The sequence below is a fragment of the Hermetia illucens genome, chromosome 5, assembly GCF_905115235.1.
Source record: "Hermetia illucens chromosome 5, iHerIll2.2.curated.20191125, whole genome shotgun sequence".
Taxonomy (NCBI): Eukaryota; Metazoa; Arthropoda; class Insecta; order Diptera; family Stratiomyidae; genus Hermetia; species Hermetia illucens.
The window spans coordinates 100,407,766-100,425,858 of NC_051853.1; the positions used below are offsets into that span (position 1 = coordinate 100,407,766).

An 18,093-nucleotide genomic window follows, 5' to 3' on the forward strand; every position below is an offset into this window, starting at 1 on the left:
CCTGTATCTCCTGTAACGCTGTTACATCAGCCCTATATTGGGACAGGCTATCGACTAGCTGCTCAGCAGCTTCACCTCTGTAGAGGGAGCGCACGTTTCGTAAGAATCCACATGGCTATATTCAGTGGAAAACTTGTTACACCCCTCTTTGTATATATCTCTTTTTTGTGTTTTTGCAATTTAAGGGGGATTTAGGGTCGGACCTACTTAAAAAATATATAGGTTTTCTGGTGAACGTAGCCTGTGATAGGTCAATTGGCAAATTTGGTTGCAGAATGGTGTATTTCCGCACGTTTTGAGCTAGACTATGGGGGATTTAAGTACTATGCCTGTAGCTGAGAATATTGTCAAAACTTCAATCACCTTCTTGACACACCAAATTTCATTGTTTTCCCAATCCAATGGATTGTAGTCATCTATATACATGCGCGGACCGACACGTCTTGTCAAATAAAAGCACGTCAGACTTGTTGCGCGGTATGTGACGATTAGTTAGAACTTTCCAGCCCCGATACATGCAAAACTGTCTAACACTGCCTGCGTCTCATACCGGTAAACCGGAAATGTGCCCGTTATGAGCCCTTACAAACATCATTCGGCCTGTTCATGTATTGACATTACAATGTAGCCAGAAATGAGATTTAATATGATTACCGCGCAGAAAACACCTTTTTTGTAGATGGATGCGTATATTGCTCTGTATTTCAATAATAAAGTACGCTATCGAGCTGGAAAAATTACCACGAATGCTTAAAATATTAATAAACCTATGGTTGCATTTGAGCCCTTATTCAGTTCTTCGGAAAGAATTCCTAAAGAAAAAATGGCCTTCACACCGAATGACCGCCTTAAGGTGCACGGAATAACGTTTCGTATCGGAAGCGTCCAATTTTCGTTTTCATAATTGTTTTATTATTTATATTATAAAATTGTTTGTAAGGTTTTGTGTAAAAAAAAACCTTATTAAAATCGATTCAATGTTTGCCTCTCTGTTACACGCACTTTTCTCCAAAACGACTAAACCGATCCGAATGAAATTTGGTGGACAGATGGGAACTATGAAATCCCACGCATATAGTGAGTGGCATACATTTAGGCGGAGTTTAAAGGGGCTCCCCATACTTGCAAAGGAGGGATTCAAATTTTTTTTTTCACCGGATATATTATAGTTGTATAGGGTATCAATTGAAACTGACATTAGTTTTGGCATAAATTGCAAACTGCGTGAGTAAGGAATCAAAATGTACGCACTTAAAGTGAAACAGGACTCATTTTCGGAAACTACTTAACGTAAGAATCCGAAAAAAAATGGGGGTGGTGCAAATATGTTCCATTCCGATATCTGCTCAAACAAACTTACTAATAGTATGTTACTAACTTTTGAAAATTTACTGAAAACCCCCCTTAAATTCATCCTAGGACTTGTGTACCAGCATAGAGGACAATATTTCATATATACGTGCTAAATTTTATGGAAATCTGGCCATTAACCCCAAAGTTATAGCAGTTCAAACTTAGCAATTTCGCGCGAATTAACTGCTTACAAAGCCATGCAAATAGGATGCTGATGTCATAATTAACGGGATTAATTGATATTCGCGTGAAATATTAAAGTCGCATTTATGAAGAATGTACTTATCTGCAGCCCTTTTAAAGGTTTTGTGTAAAACACTTATGCGAAATTTAAGCCCCGAGAGGTGTCCTATTCCGATATCGGCTCAAATGAACTTCCTAACAGTATATTACCAACTTTTGGAAATTGACTAAAAAACCCTCCTTAAGTTCATCCTAGGAATACTATCGTACATACGCGTGCCAAGTTTCATGAAAATCCAACTATTAGTGCCAGATCAAACTTGTCAATTTCGTGCGAATTAACATCATCCTAAGCCATACAAATGATATGATGACGTCATAATTAACGAGAATAATTGACATACGAGCGGAATATTAAAATTCCATCCAGAATCTGAAGAAGAAGAATCTATTTCCCCCCAGCCCTTTTTAAGGTTTTGTGTAAACACAAAACTGTCTCTCTATCTGTCTGTCTGTCCGTCACACGCTTTTTTCTCAGAGACATTTATTTAAATAGTTTTCTAAAAAATAGCGATCAATGGAATTTTTAGCTATGTGACACGCTGTCATGTGCTCGTCACTCCTCACATCTTCTTGGTTTTCTTCAGCCGTTGTGCCTTTCACAAGCGGGGTCGGCTCGTCGAGATCGATGGATATAATCGCGAGACTTTTAAATCCCCATCCAGTGTGTCAAGCCACCGTTGTTTCGGCCGGCCTTTTGGGGGTTTACCATTGACAATATTGGCGAGTGAATTCTCCATCGCGGAAATTACGTAACCACACCATCGAAAACGCCTCTCGCAGTTTTCCCACGATCTATGCAACTCCATATGGATCGCGGATATCCTCATTTCAGATGGGATCAAAACGTGTAACGCCACTAGTCCAATAGAATATCTTCGTCCCCATTACCGCAAAACGCCGGTCATTGTCTTTTATAATAGGGCAATACTCAGAAGTATAGAGATACGTGGACCACAAAGAACACCGGTTGTGGAATGCCGCTTCATTCAGCTTGCGTTAATGCGCGAAACAGTATCATTACGCAGTTCTCCATTGGCTGATAGCATTGACCTGAGATATTTAAATCGCTTAGTTCTGGGCAGGTCACCGCCGCTGACTGAACTGAGCGATTTAAATACCTCGAGTCAATGCTATCGGCCAATGGAGAACTACGTTATTCTCCTCACATAAGGAAACACAAAACCTTTTATACCTGAAGCGTCAAGCTTCCGGTTTCCCGACTTGTTTCTTTGTTGTTCTTTTCTTATTCCAGGATTTTTCCCAACAATCTTCAGCAGTGTACACTAGAAAAGAATTTGGGAACGTATAGCTTCTCACATATAAAAACAACGAATCCTTTCTACTAAATTGCGATACACGATTTGCTCGGAGTTTATGGCTCGAAACTTTTCGAAAGTTGTCAATTCACTCCCATTGCCTTATCTTATAATGATTTCTGTGTCAATACTGGAGTAAGTTACATCGAATCTCTGTTAGTCCAATTGTAGGACAGTCAAATCAGTATATTGCGCCAAGCATATAATATTTTATAATTTAATTTCATACATTTTCCTAAGACAAATTTCCAAAAAGCTCACCCTTGCGAGTGCTTAAACGATATACATATATATAGTATAAATGTAGGCATCTTGTTTTATAGGCTTGTCTTTTTGGATATAGCAGTGGAGAGCGCACATTTTCATAAAACCTGCACAGCATTTTTAGCACTCCTGCAAAGATACTTATGAAAATTCAAAAGATTTGTTTTCATAAAAATATAGGTAAAGTGGATAAATATATAATATATGCGTGTACATTTATAGATGCTTTCATTGCGGCATTTCTTTCTTAAGTATTCTACGCGATATCTTGGCCACTTTTTGCTAGACCTTTCTCGTGTCGAATTGCACTTCTCCTGCTATTATAATAGGTGGATATATGAGTTTGTGCGACTTCAGTACATCTTCATATTCTAACGATGTTAAAAGTTGGGCAGGGGTCGATCCGGGTCGGAGTGGATTACGCGAATATAACGACCAACATGCGACAACAATATGTGATTCTTAAATTCACGTCCTTTCTAGCTGCACTGAAATTTTTGTTGTGTTTGCCTTAACGGCATAGCGCATTTATCTGAAACGGCGAAAGAGCAACCCGATTAAAAAGGAAGAGCGCTAACAGCGGTACGATGGCGACAAAACAAAGGCCAAATAAATCTTCGGAGGGAGTGAAAGAAGGTACATTTAGCATGTGAATATGTGGATAAAAGAATTTTCAAAAGCCTTGTAAGCACGACAAGACAGCAAGAAATGGTCCAGAGATCACCTTAAAAGATCCGAAGACATTAAAACTATGTGACTCTGCGGAGTGTTGTAATGTGTTCTCGAAGTTGAAATTTTGCAGCTGGGTCAGAGGTTAAGCCAAGAGGAACTTCTAAGGAATTATTTTTAGTAAGATATGACATGTAAAAAGTGCCGATCAAAGTCCCAAGATAGGAATGGAATGACTTGTGTGTTCCATGTTTTATATTTTGGAATTTGTTGAAAGTCCTCTCGAATTACTGTGTTGATAGTTAAAAATGAAGGCCCATCATTAGAACTGCTAGCTGAAGTATCAAGACAGAATAGTGTTTCCAAACCACATGATTGTGACGCTTTTATATCTCTCAATCTGATTTGGATAATTATTAGTACTTGCACAGGTTTTGTAGATACTAACAATAGTTGGCATGATTTAAACACTAGGCATGAATGTATATATATATATATATATATATATTCACGATAATATTTGCACCACGTAGTAGAGTAAAACTTATATAATACCTATTCACCTGATTACTCTCCTCCCCACAACAATATGAACGAGGAATACGAACGACTCCTTGAGCATTCGCCACTTGGAATTAAAAAAAATATATTAGTTTTTGTCCACACAAGAGTCCATAAATAGCGACACTTTTTGGTGGAGGATATTCTAGCCCCTAAATGACACTTATTTATTAATGTTTCCTTGAAATGTTTTTTTAGGAAAAGAAGTACATAATTGATTGCTCGGAATTATTGTAGTTTAGTATTTTCATGAATCGAAAACCGCAAGCTAAGCTATCAATTTTAGGGTAGGCTACAAATAGCAGACAAAAATCTAAAGGATGGGCACTCCCTGCTTTTGTTTACGTCCATTGGATGAAATTGGTAGTGCGCTACTCCTAATTGGGGCTGCATAAGAGGGAAAGAAGCCTATCTATATCGTGCGTTTCCAACATTCAACACAATTCTTTCCGAAACATGGTCTATGCTTTGTCCCACACAAGTCCATCAGAACTCAGCTGAGTGGTTAAAGAACAAGGCTGTTTTACGGAAGGTCGCGGTTCGAATCTCAATGGTAGCAGTGGGATATGTATCGTGTCTTAACGTCGAATACCAATCGACTCAGCTGTGAATGAGTGCCTGCTTATAATTAGGGTAATAATCTCGGATGAAGGCAATGCTGACCATGTTGCCTCCTACCGCGTACTGTAGTGTACCGTGATGGTCTAGAATGAAGTGCTTTAACACACTTCAAGGCCCTGATCCAATATGGATTGTTGCGCCAACGATTATTATTATTTCCGAGTTATCACAATCTCGACAAATGCCGGATTTCTTCCGAATACTAGCGCTAAGTGCCAAGCATTTAGGCTCGGATGATCTACCTACTTAAAAACTAAAGAGGCGCTGGTGGTGGTGGCCGCTGGTAGGTCAGTGGGAGAATCCGTCGAGAATTCCCCGCAACATTGAGCACGTATGCAGAATGGTGTATTTCTGCATGGTTTGAACCAGACTGTGCGAGAGTCCCAGGACATCAAAGGAAGCCGTGAGGGATTTGGGTACAATACCTGTAGCTGACAATATTATGGGAACTACAACCACCCGCTCGAAACGCTAAATTTCCTTGATTTCCCGAGCCAATGGCTCATAGTTCACCTTTTTCTCCACGTATTTCCGTTCAATGTTGCTACTATGGGTGATAGCAACATCAATAATATACGCGGAGTGACCTGTCTTGTCAATTAACAGTACGTCAGGCTTGTTATGTGTAGTATGGCGATCAGTCAGAACTTGCCGGTCCCAATATATGCTATAAGCAGAACTATCAAGTATTGCTTGCGGTTCATATCGGTAAACCGGACATGTTCCCGTGATCAGCGTATGCTTGTACGCAAGATTTTGATGGATAACCTTACATACAGAATTATGCCTGGTGATGTATTGCACCGGTGCTTTAACCGTACAGCCAGAAATGAAATGGTCCAATGTCTCTAACGCCGAACCACACATTGTGCACTGGTCGTTCTCCACCCGTTCTTTCATGGTGAGCTTTTTATAAGCTTGGGTGGCGACCACGCCATCTTAGAGGATTGAAAAATCGATCCTTCAAGTTAAGTAGAGTCAGTCCACAGTCTGCCTTACAGACAGCCACATCCAAGGGACTCACCTCCTCTTTGCTGTAAAAATAAACGCGCAGCGAGTCGACTTGGCAATAATGTTGTGCCGCCACGTCAACGACGCCCCTACCTGCGATGTCACGAGGCAGGTTCATCCGCTCCACGGCAGACTTTGGATGAGGCATTCAGAATTTGGACATAGTTGTCCTTATCCGCCGCTGGACGTTTTCCAGATCGGTCTTCGCCCATGACAATATTCCGAATGCATAAGCCAGTGAGGGTATAGCGAATACATTCAACGCGCTTATCTTATTCTTCCCCGATTTCAGTACCAGCTTTAAACGTTGCAGGAATTCGGACAGCAGAGCATCTTTCAGGTCACTAACTCGAGCATGGGGTCCTTCCAGAATTCCTATGTATTTGTAGAAGTCCGTTTCGGTCATACCTTCGATGTGGAGGTCACCAAAGCTATGTCCGGCATGCCCTCCAAACTCCATCCGAATATCATGGCTGAACATGTCTATTATTCGCAACAAACTTATAACATGGTCGTCAGTACCAGCATACAGCTTGATGTCATCAAAGTACATTCAGTCAGTTCGCACTTAGCACGTACGCCATACTTTATTGCAAAACCATGCCCTTCATTCAGTAGCCATGAAAACCATACAAAACCAAAGAAGACTCAACGAATCCCCCTGGAAGATGTCCCTCCGTATACGGATGGGCTCTGAGGTATTAGCACCCTCAGATGTACGCACTGATAAAGTGGTGTCCCACCCTTCCATGACTGTCGCCAAAAACTTTATTAGTTTCGGATCAATGCGATACAAATGTAGGACATTATTATCATTATTGTCGTTTCCAAGAATTGAAGCCGAGGCAGTAATCAATTTGATGGTGTCAGCCGTTGAATTGACGTACAGAATTCACTTACAACATACCATATCTCCTCGGATTCAATCAGAAACGGAGTGATTATTTGCATTCTCAAACTTTTTCGTTAGAAAATGAAGTGTACTTCTTCTAATCTTCATTTTCAATCTATATCTAATATTGAAGAAGAGCGAATCATAATATTTCTGTAATACCTTGATTATACACGTCCACCCCTTCCAATCGGTGCTTCCCGGTAATATGGATGTTATATTCTTTATTTTATAGATATCATGTTCCTTTTCTCAGCCCAAATATCAATAGACAGCACCCTCACAAAAGAAAAGGCTGCTTCATGCTTGAAGATTTTAAGATTGGTGCTGAAACCAGCTCACCTGCTCCTCTCTTTCGACTTTCTACATGCACCGACCAGGGCAAATATGTCAACCGCAGATGTAAATATCGATTGCGATTATTCCACAATGAAATATGCTGCATCATCTGAAACGGTCCGGAAGACATAATATAATTTTAAGGATATTGTTCTATAAACTACCTTGACATTTCGGGCGTTGCCTGTTCAGTTGTCTAAATTGCCGGCGTGTAGAGGGATTTGCAGCTGGTCACCTTATGCGGTCTTTGAGTGTATTGTACGTCTGCTCATACACTTCTAAGCCCTGACTTCTGAGGGAGCATACCGCCGTTGAAATATGGTTTTGAAGGGGGGTCGACCAAGTTGGTATCTCTTATAAAACCGGATTGAACTTTCATGAACTCAAGAGACTAATCGGTATAGAATCTTTTGATAGTAAATGCGTAAGGCTGGAAAATGCGATAGAAGTGAAAGGGGAAGATTTGGCGGTTTCTACAGTATAGTAGGAACACTGCGAGAGTGGAGACTACCAATGAAAAAGTGAGATCCGCAATACTGTCTTTTAATAATAATAACGCCAACGATTATTAGTTGGCGCAACAATCCATGTTGGATCAGGGCCTTGAAGTGTGTTATAGCACTTCATTCAAGACCGTAACGGTATACTAGGAGGCAATGTGGTCACCATTGCTCTCGCCCGAGATTATTGCCCTGATTTGACTCAGGTACTCATTCACAGCTGAGTCGACTGGTATCCGACGTCAAATCACGATAGAAATTCCACTGCCACCAGTGAGATTTGAACCGCGACCTTCCGTACGACAGCCTTGCGCTCTAACCACTCAGCTATCCGGATACTGTCTTTTGGACACTTTAAAGCACAGTAAGGCATGGATCATATCGATTCTAACGGCAGGTGTAGAATGCTCAGGGTTGCTGCAAAGAAATGTCTTTCTAGCACGTTTTATTCTGGACTACTCATCTAGATTTTGGCAGAAAGTTAAGGTAATCTTCATACCGAAGCCCGAAAAAGATGACTACTCAAAGCCTAAGAACTTCTTACTGAAATGTTTGAAAGGTTTGGTTGATCGCGTGGAAAGACACTAAGGTCGCACCCACTAAATGCAAACCAACATGATTATCACTTGCTCTACCGTTTTCTGTAGAGCGTGTTGATTGACACTACTATGTAAACGGAAAAGTTTGCCACTATATGCTGATGCTGATGATGTGATTGTACTAGGGGCTGATCGAGATTATAGAATGGTGTAATTTCATTGACCGTTGGTGCCCCCGATATAGGCTTTCAATAAATTCAAGTATAATGTATGAAAAGGTGGTCTATGATATTCAGAAATGACGGACACAACCTTTACAGAGCATTGGAAGAGTTTTGCGAGAGCTGAATTCAATTTTTGCAATGCATTCTGTTGGTAGAAGATGTGAAGTTATCTTAGAAAGCTGCGGACTAATCAGAAGAATGCGTGCCGGAGGATACTTAGGTCTTTTACTCTGATGGCTTAAAAACAGAACGGGGTTCTCGGGCAGGAGTCAACCTCTCGAATAACAAGAAGTTGGCTTTTCCTTTAGGATAATGTGCAGTGATTTTAGAGAGCTCAACGTGGGTAGTTATAGAGCGGTTAAAGGGCTGGCGTCTCATAACCAGTGGCGATAGGACCTGACATGTTAAAAAGCAGGAAGTCTTGCAGAAGTACCATGGACATTCTGACTGGCCATAATTCGCTAGCTGGGCATATGTTAATAATGCGAATTATACCAGATAATACAAGTCTGTCCTGTAATAAGAAAGCCGAAGGTCCTGTAATAAGGGTCAAATACAATGGCTATCATGGTGTCCCCCCCATTTTAAAGACGTATACTGATCGGCCACCAAAAAGATACTCAAAACTGCAGCACAGCACACAACCAGCCCAACAGTGAAGGATCATCCATTAACTCTTGAAATGTAGCCACTAGATTGTCAACCAGAATTCGATCATAAACAGCCGCATGAGAAAATTATAAGGGAAAATGTTCATATTCCACTCCAGAGTTTCATCGCTTTCAACAGTTTAACCATCCGTTAATATCTGCTAAGATTGATATCCTTCCCCGTCAAAGAAATTATCTTTAGTAAAAATCTTTACACGTACTGAATACACACATACATACTATTAACGTTAAAAAGCTGCAGAAAAAAACGGTACATTTGTGGTAATAAGCAAGTACAAATAGACTGAAATAGTAGATTCAGAAAATAAATCAGAAATTCAGTTAAGTAGCAAGTAATAGGCGCTTTCTACTTCAAGAATCTTTCTGATATCATTGATTTCAATAAGTTGTAAGCTCGCAATATGAACTTTTCACTAAATCACCATTCTTGAAATTTTATCTTTTGTACCGCGTCCTATAATATTTCCAGCCTCTACTTGTGTTACGCCCTTTTCATCACGTTAAATTTAATCTTCATTCAAAGACGCATATCTTTGGAGAAGGCATTCCTAGTTGGCATCTATTCGCCTCAAACAATAATCGAATAATTCACTAAACCATTTGCCAAAGCACAATAATTGCAGCCTCTATTCGTCTCCAGTGTAGTCTTCGATTGGACAAATTACTAAAAGGCAAACCTCAAATTGATGGCCAGAATGAATTATCTGATGCACTTGTGCATGATTGCCAATGATAATTGGTTTGCAAATTGCTTGCAGCTCTTCAGGGTGGGTATTGATTTCTAAGTGTTTCCCCTTGTTATACAATGGCATCCATAATAGATGGAATAGGATATCGACAAAAGAAGGATTATTGTTCTACAAGTTTTCTTGGATTTGCGAATTTAATCGCCTGCGGTCACTATTTCCAATATATCGAGTCGTTCAATTTAATTAAATCGTTTCCATAAACTGGCATTGAAGGGGTGAACAGCTCCAAAGAAAATTTCATATTAAAATCCGAACAATACATAAGTAAGCACTTTTAATTAGAATTGCAATCGATAATAAATGAATGGTATTTCAAGGGAGAAATTAAGTGTTAGGAATGGTCCCTATACATAAAACAAGTAACTAAAGTGTAACTTTTAAGACGCGAAAACTGGAAAAATTTCACAGACGGATAACCCAAAAGCAGTTTAGAAAAGAAAGATTGGTGCCCTCGAACGTCTCTGGAAGCAACTGACATTATTGCCCCCAAAAGAATGTATATTGTTGCCTCGACTAAGAATGAATTTCTCAGTTAGGAGCCTCGACTAGTATATAAGGACAAAATTTGTTATTTGAAATGTATACTCCCGACAGGGAGAAATTTAGGATTCGCGATCACTAGATATTGGGAAATAATCAGAAGATAAACTGGACCGAATTCTTGCCAGCTAAGAAGGTAAATTTACCTTGTCAACTGGGAATTATTCTTTCCTTCATACAATTTTCGAAACAGATGCGGAAATCGCTCAGTTACCCCGCACACAAAGCTAACTAATACTCGGACCGTAGCGTAGATATTCCCCCTCGGACGTTACATAGTCGTGGTGGGGAAGCTTGTAGTAATTTAGTACAACATTAAGGATGTCGACTTTAGTGGAAAACCTGTACCCAGTGTCTACGGCACGGCTAGCCAGAAAATATAGTACAGTAAGTCTCTTAATGAGAAGAACTGGAAACCTGGTCATTTCCGGTCTGCTGGATACACTGTTGTCTAATTCCTGCAGCGAACGGGTGAGGAAGGCTCGCCTGAAGGAAACTGCAGCCGCTAATGGTAAGGGACTGCTGAGTTGCCTGTCAGAACCTTCTCTTCCGCCTCTACCCGGAGAAGTAGAGGAAAGGGAAAATGGTGATCTGGACGCAACTAGTCTAATTTCAATATATGGAAGCAGATTTTTCAGTTAGCGGCGGTTCTCACATGAAACTACGTTTATGTCTTTAAACACAACAGTTACTCAAATTAAGTTGCAGCATACCAAAGCGTCTTCCTATCAACTGGCAGCAAGGGTGGAAAAGGTGCAGGACTGTCCTTTTATATTTCTGGTACAAGAGCCATTGTATGTGGTATTGGATCCGTAAAAGAATCGGTAAAAGAGGCTAGGATCTTTTTCGATAAGAGATCCCCCAGGCAGGTTGAGAGACAACTATGCTGAGACAACTTTGTTCTCAGGTTGTAGTTGCGGTTAATCTAGAATTCCAGGTTACTGGAAAGAGGAGAAACGTCATAGTTTCCTCCGCTTGCTTGCTTACCCTATAATTCTTTGTGTCCTCCGCTAACCCAAGAACTAAGGGATTTAGTTCTTAATAGAATGTGATGTTAACGCTCAGCATATTTGTTGCTGTTGGGCAAATGCCTTCCTAGAGGGGACAAACTGTTTGATTTTATCACTTTAGCTGGTCTGATAACCTCAAACATGGGGCAGGCCGAGATTATCTCTACTTAGAATTTAGTCTGACTGTTGCATATATGATAATACAAGGAAGGAATCCTAGTAAAATGAATTAGGAAAAGTTCCATGCCCTTCTTGGCAATATAGTGCAGCTCCCTAGGCGACTAAAGACTCCATCAGCGATAGAAGATCGTTTGAAAACTTTGAGTAGCACACTTTTAGAGTGTTTTGAAAAGATTTGCCCCATTTTCCGAGGCCAAAGCGGTAAAACGCTTACATGGTGGATCCGAAAGCTACAAAGACTCATGAAATCAACCAGATGACATCTGAATCGTGCTTTCAAAAACAGTAAGAATGAAGACTGGTTAAACTTCCAGAAATCAGAGCGTTAATATAGGAGGTTCGTAAAATGTTCCAAGCGAGACTCCTTTAGGGCATACCGCCAGGAACTGGAAGGAGAAAGTTAGATTTCCAGGCTCCACAGAACCCGTACAAGGGATGAGTCGGCCGAGTCGGACTCTCTTGGCGGGTATCTGCAAATCTTTCAACAGGATGGTGTTGCAAGGGGAATCGGGGCACCGCGGGAACGATTGTCATCAATGAAAAGGTGAGGGCTGCTATACTATCCTTTGAACATTTCAAATCACCTGGTATGGATGGCATCTATCCAGCAAAGCTAAAGAAGCGTATAGAGCACTTAGAGCAATTTTTAGGAAATATTTATCGCGGATGTCTTACTCTGGGATACGTGCCTTCCTCTTGGTAGAAGTTTAAGGTAATCGTGATAACTGAGTCTTGGAAAGGTAGCTATTCAAATCCATAGACCTTAAGACAAATCAGCTTAACATAATTTTCGCTGAAATGTCTGGGCTGGTCACGCATCACAGTCATGAGAAAGTGCTAAGGTCGCACCTACTAAATAAAAAACAAAACGCTTACCAGTGTAGGAAGTCCTGTGAGTCTGCGCTGTTTTTTTTTGGTTTCAAAGATAGAATACGCAATTCTGAAGGGTACGCAATAGGGGTGTTCGTGGACATTGAAGACCGTTTGAATGTGCGTTTTTTCAAAAGTTTTGTGATGCCGCCAGAGACCATGGTTTTGATGAACCTGAGGCTTTAATTAAGTGGATCAGTACTATGCTAAATACTACACTACACTACAATATGCTAAGTAGAAATACGCACCGCCCCATTGATTTGATTGACAGTCGCTGCCTCAAACAAGGACTTTCAGTAAATCCAAATAGAACCGCAATAGTATTGTTTATAACAAGTTGGGGAACCGGAGATTGGGTGCTTCAGATATGAAAAGTTTTGTATATCTCTTACATAAAAATGTCCGAGTTAACATTTGTTTCATTTGTACTCAGCGCGTAATCTCTATGAATATCATCATCTTCATCATCACCATCAACGGCGCAGCAACCGGTATCCGATCTAGGCCTGCCTTAATAAGGAACTTCAGATATCTCGGTTTTGTGCCGCGGGCCACCAATTCGATATCCCTAAAAGCAGCCTGGCGTCCTGGCCTACGCCATCGCTCCATCTTAGGCAGGGTCTGCCTCGTCTTCTTTTTCTACCATAGATATTGCCCTTATAGACTTTCCGGGTGGGATCATCCTCATCCATACGGATTAAGTGACCCGCCCACCGTAACCTATTGAGCCGAATTTGATCCACAACCGGATCGTCATGGTATCGTTCATAGATTTCGTCGTTATGTAGGCTATGGAATCGTCCATTCTCATGTAGGGGGTCAAAAATTCTTCGGAGGATTCTTCTCTCGAACGCGGCCAAGAGTTCGCAATTCTTTTTGCTAATAACCCAAGTCTCCGAGAAATACATGAGGACTGGCAAGATCATAGTCTTGTACAGTAGGAGCTTTGACCCCACAGTGAGACGTTTCGAGCGGAACAGTTTTTGTAAGCTGACATAGGCTCTGTAAGCTGACAACAACCGTACGTGGATTTCATCGTCATAGCTGTTATCGTTTGTGATTTTCGACCCAAGATAGGAAAAATTATCAACGGTCTCAAAGTTGTATTCTCCTATCCTTATTCTTCCTGTTTGACCAGTGCAGTTTGCTGTTGTTGGTTGGTTCGCCTTCGGAGCTGACGTTGTCACCATATATTTGGTCTTGCCTTTATTGATGTGCAGCCCAAGATCTCGCGGCAATCGCCGCCTGCTCGATATGGATGGAGGCGGTTTGTACGTTTCGGAGGGTTCTTCCCATGATGTCGATATCGTCAGCATAGGCCAGTAGTTGGGTGGACTTAAAGAGGATCGTACCTCTTGCATTTACCTCAGCATCACGGATCACTTTTTCGAGGGCCAGGTTCAAGAGGACGCATGATAGCGCATCCCCTTTTCGTAGACCGTTGTTGATGTCGAATGGTCTTGACAGTGATCCTGCTGCTTTTATCTGGCCTCGCACATTGGTCATGGTCAGCCTAGTGAGTCTTATCAAGTTCGTCAGGACGCCAGATTCTCCCATGGTGTGTACAGTTTTACCCTGACTGTGCTATCATAGGCGGCTTTAAGGTCCATGAGTAGATGGTGCAACTGTTGTCCATATTCCAACAGTTTTTCCATCGCTTGCCACACAGAGAAAATCTGATCTGTTGCTGATTTGCCTGGAGTGAAGTCTCTTTGGTATGGGCCAATGATGTTCTGGGCGTATGGAGCTATCCGGCCTAGCAAAATAGTGGAGAATATCTTATAGATGGTACTCAGCAACGTGATACCTCTATAATTGCTGCACTGTGTGATATCTCCCTTTTTATGTATGAGACAGATAATGCCTCGTTGCCTGTCGTGAGGCATTGATTGACTGTCCCATACCTTGAGCAAAAGTTGATGAACCACTTGGTGTAACTGGTCGCCCCCATATATAACCAAGTCGGCTGTAATTCCATCGGCTCCTGGCGACTTTTGATTTTTAAGCCGTTGAATTGCACGGACTGTTTCTCCTAAACTTGGTGGTGGCAGTATTTGTCCGTCGTCTTCAGTTGGCGGGACCTCCAACTTGCCGAAGTTCTGGTTGTTCAGCAGCTCATCAAAGTACTCAACCCATCGCTCCAATATGCCTGCCTTTTGATTGTTTCAGATTTCCTTCTTCGTCTCGGCAGGATGATCATCAAGGTGTAAGGCTTCATCCTGCTTGTTGGTAAAACTGACTTGTTGGTAAAACTTCCGCGCCCGGTGCGCTTGCTCCCTGTACTTTTCTAGTTCACAGACTTGTTGATTCTGCCAGGCTTCCTGTTTCCGTCTGTGAAGTCGCTTCGCTCGACGGAGTTCGTGATATGAATATATTATTCCAAAATACTCATTTTAGCGTGTTACTGACATTCAAAATCTTAGAATTTACATTGAAGCGACAACTTTAACTTACTATCAATTTGTTTGTTTGTTGTTGTTTCCAAAAAATTGATTTCCAAAAAATTGCATGATTCTACAGTCAATTAATAAATATACTATTATTAATATACTATTATTAACTTTATTTGAACAGGTATCTATATAGAGGTTATTTCGGAGTTTAGGCACCATATAAATGCAGCTTCGTGAGTTTTCCCAGACTCTTCAGTTGAGTAGTTTCTCAGAATGGGTCCCTAAAAGAATGTACTTCCCTCCCACCCCCCCCTCCCCCCGCCTTTAGCATTAAATGTCAGAACCGAAGCCAGTAGTGAAAAGTGCTGATCGAGACTTTTCATTCGATATACGACGTAACCATATTCAGTGCAAAAAAATTGTATACCCCCTTTTCCGTGTACTTAGAACGATGCAACTCATTGCATATGGGAGCGTTTCCCATCATCCCACCAAATTTGATGTTATTCAGTATAACCGTTTCTGAGAAAAGTGGGTATGACAGATAGACAGTAAACCGATTTTAATAAGGTTTTGTTTTACACAAAACTTTAAAATGGAAAAAACTGAGCGGTCTTCGCCTTCCAGATATGGGAGGCACAACAGTTCAATCCTTCGAAGAAGACAAATTTGTAAGAGTCACTCTAGGCAAGAAGCTTCTTTTGGACAAACATTTCGAGGTAAAGATAAACGAACTAGCACATCTTATGGACTGTGTAGGCAGACTTCTGCGATTTGGCGTATCAAGCCACTTTTGTTCCGGTCTGCCTTTTGATTGTTTCCCATCAACTTCGATGTTCACACCAGACCATCAAAGATGCCTGTCTAGTAAACGTTCCATGATCGGTGGAACTCCGTACCGGTCGCAGTTACAATCATTTCGAATGTGATCATGGCGTGTTACGCTACTAGTGCAACGCAATCTGTTTGTCATAATTTTTGCGAGACGCCGTTCATTGTCGTTTATAGTCAGCCAACACTTACAATCATAAAGGCCAATAGAGCGTACAACAGTGCGGTAAATTTTACAATTGAGACGTTCGTTGGTATGTTGGTCACAAAGAACATCCGTTGTGGAACGCCACTTCATCCTAGGTTTCGCGAATAGGTCAAGCAATTTCATAACGCAGTTCTCCATTGACTGAAAGCATTGATCCGTGATGTTTAAATCGTTCAGTTTTGAGCAGGTCACTGCCATTTTCAGCGATAGTACCTGTTTCATGGGGACCGGTCGAGACAAATTTAGTGTTATTCAGATTCAATCTGGGACCGTTTTGCACAAGGCTATAATGCTATTTTTGGACAAGTTGCTCGAGATCATGTTTGCTATTAGACACTAAGAAAGCATCATCCGGATACAGTAGTGTGTAGGACGCTGGACGTTTGATGTCCCGTGTAACAGTGTCCATAAAAGAAACAAGTCGGGATACCGGAAACTGGCCACTTCAAGTATAAAAATGTTAATAATAATAACCGTTGGCGCAACAATCCATGTTGGATCAGGGACTTGAAGTGTGTTAGAGCACATAAAAATGTTGTTTTCCTTTTATGTGAGAAAGTCTATATGGACGATATCTCCAAGATTCCAAGATAAGCATATGTACACATATATCAAAGACATAAACATTGTGTTCATTATAAATAAACAAATATATGAGCACCTAAGTTAAACTTATCACGTACACACATGTCTACCAAATTGGTTACGTTCATATAAGTTCACTTTATATTATGATAACGTCATACACGTCTTAGACAGCAATAAATTCACATTAATTATACAAATTTGACCTTCTATAACTTTCTTAATAAAGGTTGGACTGCTTTCAATTGGCCATGCAAGCCTTCCTTCCAGGAGACTTACGGCTCCACGCGTGAGGTCGAGCCTTTTTTTTTATTTTCCAGTTTTAGCTCGCGTTCTGGTTTTTATCGTTAGGCTGTCGCGAATTTCTTTGTTTTGGTTGTTAAATCCGGTGCGGACCCATGCATCGATATAGACACGTTAACTTTGTATTAATGACACGTGAGGGATCAAAGCGCTCAAAGGCCACCCACATTCCCAAGTCTGGCTAGCTCAGTGTCAACCGAGTACTTTGATGGAACTTCAGTCTTTGCGGACCGACCTTCACGGTCAATTTCGCCAACTTTTTAGGCTTTTGGGATAGCTCTTCCCTCTAGGTCGTTTTCAGCCACTTAGGAAGATCGTCTGAATCTCCTATTTCCCCTTCAGCGCGATATTTAGGAGAGTCGAATCAGTTCATTTGTAAAAGGACTAATCAGTAAAACGAGACGAAAATGATCGGCGAGCAACCTGGTCGATGTTCAAGACGATTAACTACCAAAGCCGAGAACAGAGTGATCGTCCGAATATTCAAGCAGAATCTTACGGTAACGTCGTGTAGACCTCAACACTTGCTAGAGCGAAAAGTCTGTATCAACTTAATGTCGGATCGGACCAAATGGGAAGCAACTTACTCCGTCTTTTTTGGTTTACGGACCCCTCGTTCAGGATTTAGCACCCAAACTTTCAAAGTATTAGGCGATGATGACTTCACGATTTCTTACCAGAGCAGAGGCTGTTCTGTTTTGTTCTGAGAGTGTTCTGCGAATTCTATAAAGGAGCACTTAACATCTGCGAGCCGGTTCGGTGACGCTGCTCCCAGGACAGAGGTGAAGCAACATCTGATGATTAGCCTCTGCCCTGGTAAGAAATCGTAAAGTCGACATCGCTAATATTAGCGACGCACGAGCCGGGAAAGTCCTTGGAAAATTAATCATCGCAAGCTATAAAATAGAACCTACGGATCACCTGCAAGGAATCAAAGTTGGGAATGGATCCCGTGTGTTCTCCTTTGGCATGCAGGAGATACTCTATGGCCATCTCCGACAGCAACGCTGGTCCATACCTCCGGTGCTAATTTGCTGCTGGCGGAATTGCCGTCCTCTAGCGCCATATTTAACTGTGGTAACCATTAGTCCGTCTATTGGCTCACTCCGGGAGATCCCTGCGGTTGGTTTCAGCACAGCGGTGCTACGGCTACCATCGAATGTACTGCTCTCGACTACTACGTCCCATGGCTTGATGCTGGCCGCTCATCTTTTG

At 41.4% G+C, this 18,093-nt stretch overlaps 1 long non-coding RNA gene across 2 annotated transcripts; it reads right to left on the reverse strand.

The window, feature by feature from the left end:
• Window positions 1–3,124: 3,124 nt before the first annotated feature.
• On the reverse strand, window positions 3,125–17,418 carry LOC119658437. Of its 2 annotated transcripts, none has more exons than XR_005250228.1 (3): window positions 17,378–17,418; window positions 3,394–3,711; window positions 3,125–3,319 (listed from the first exon to the last, which is right to left on the reverse strand). It is a non-coding gene; the product is annotated as an uncharacterized LOC119658437 (long non-coding RNA). The 2 variants fall into 2 exon arrangements; XR_005250229.1 differs by lacking the exon at window positions 17,378–17,418 and adding an exon at window positions 16,782–16,891.
• Window positions 17,419–18,093: the final 675 nt, after the last annotated feature.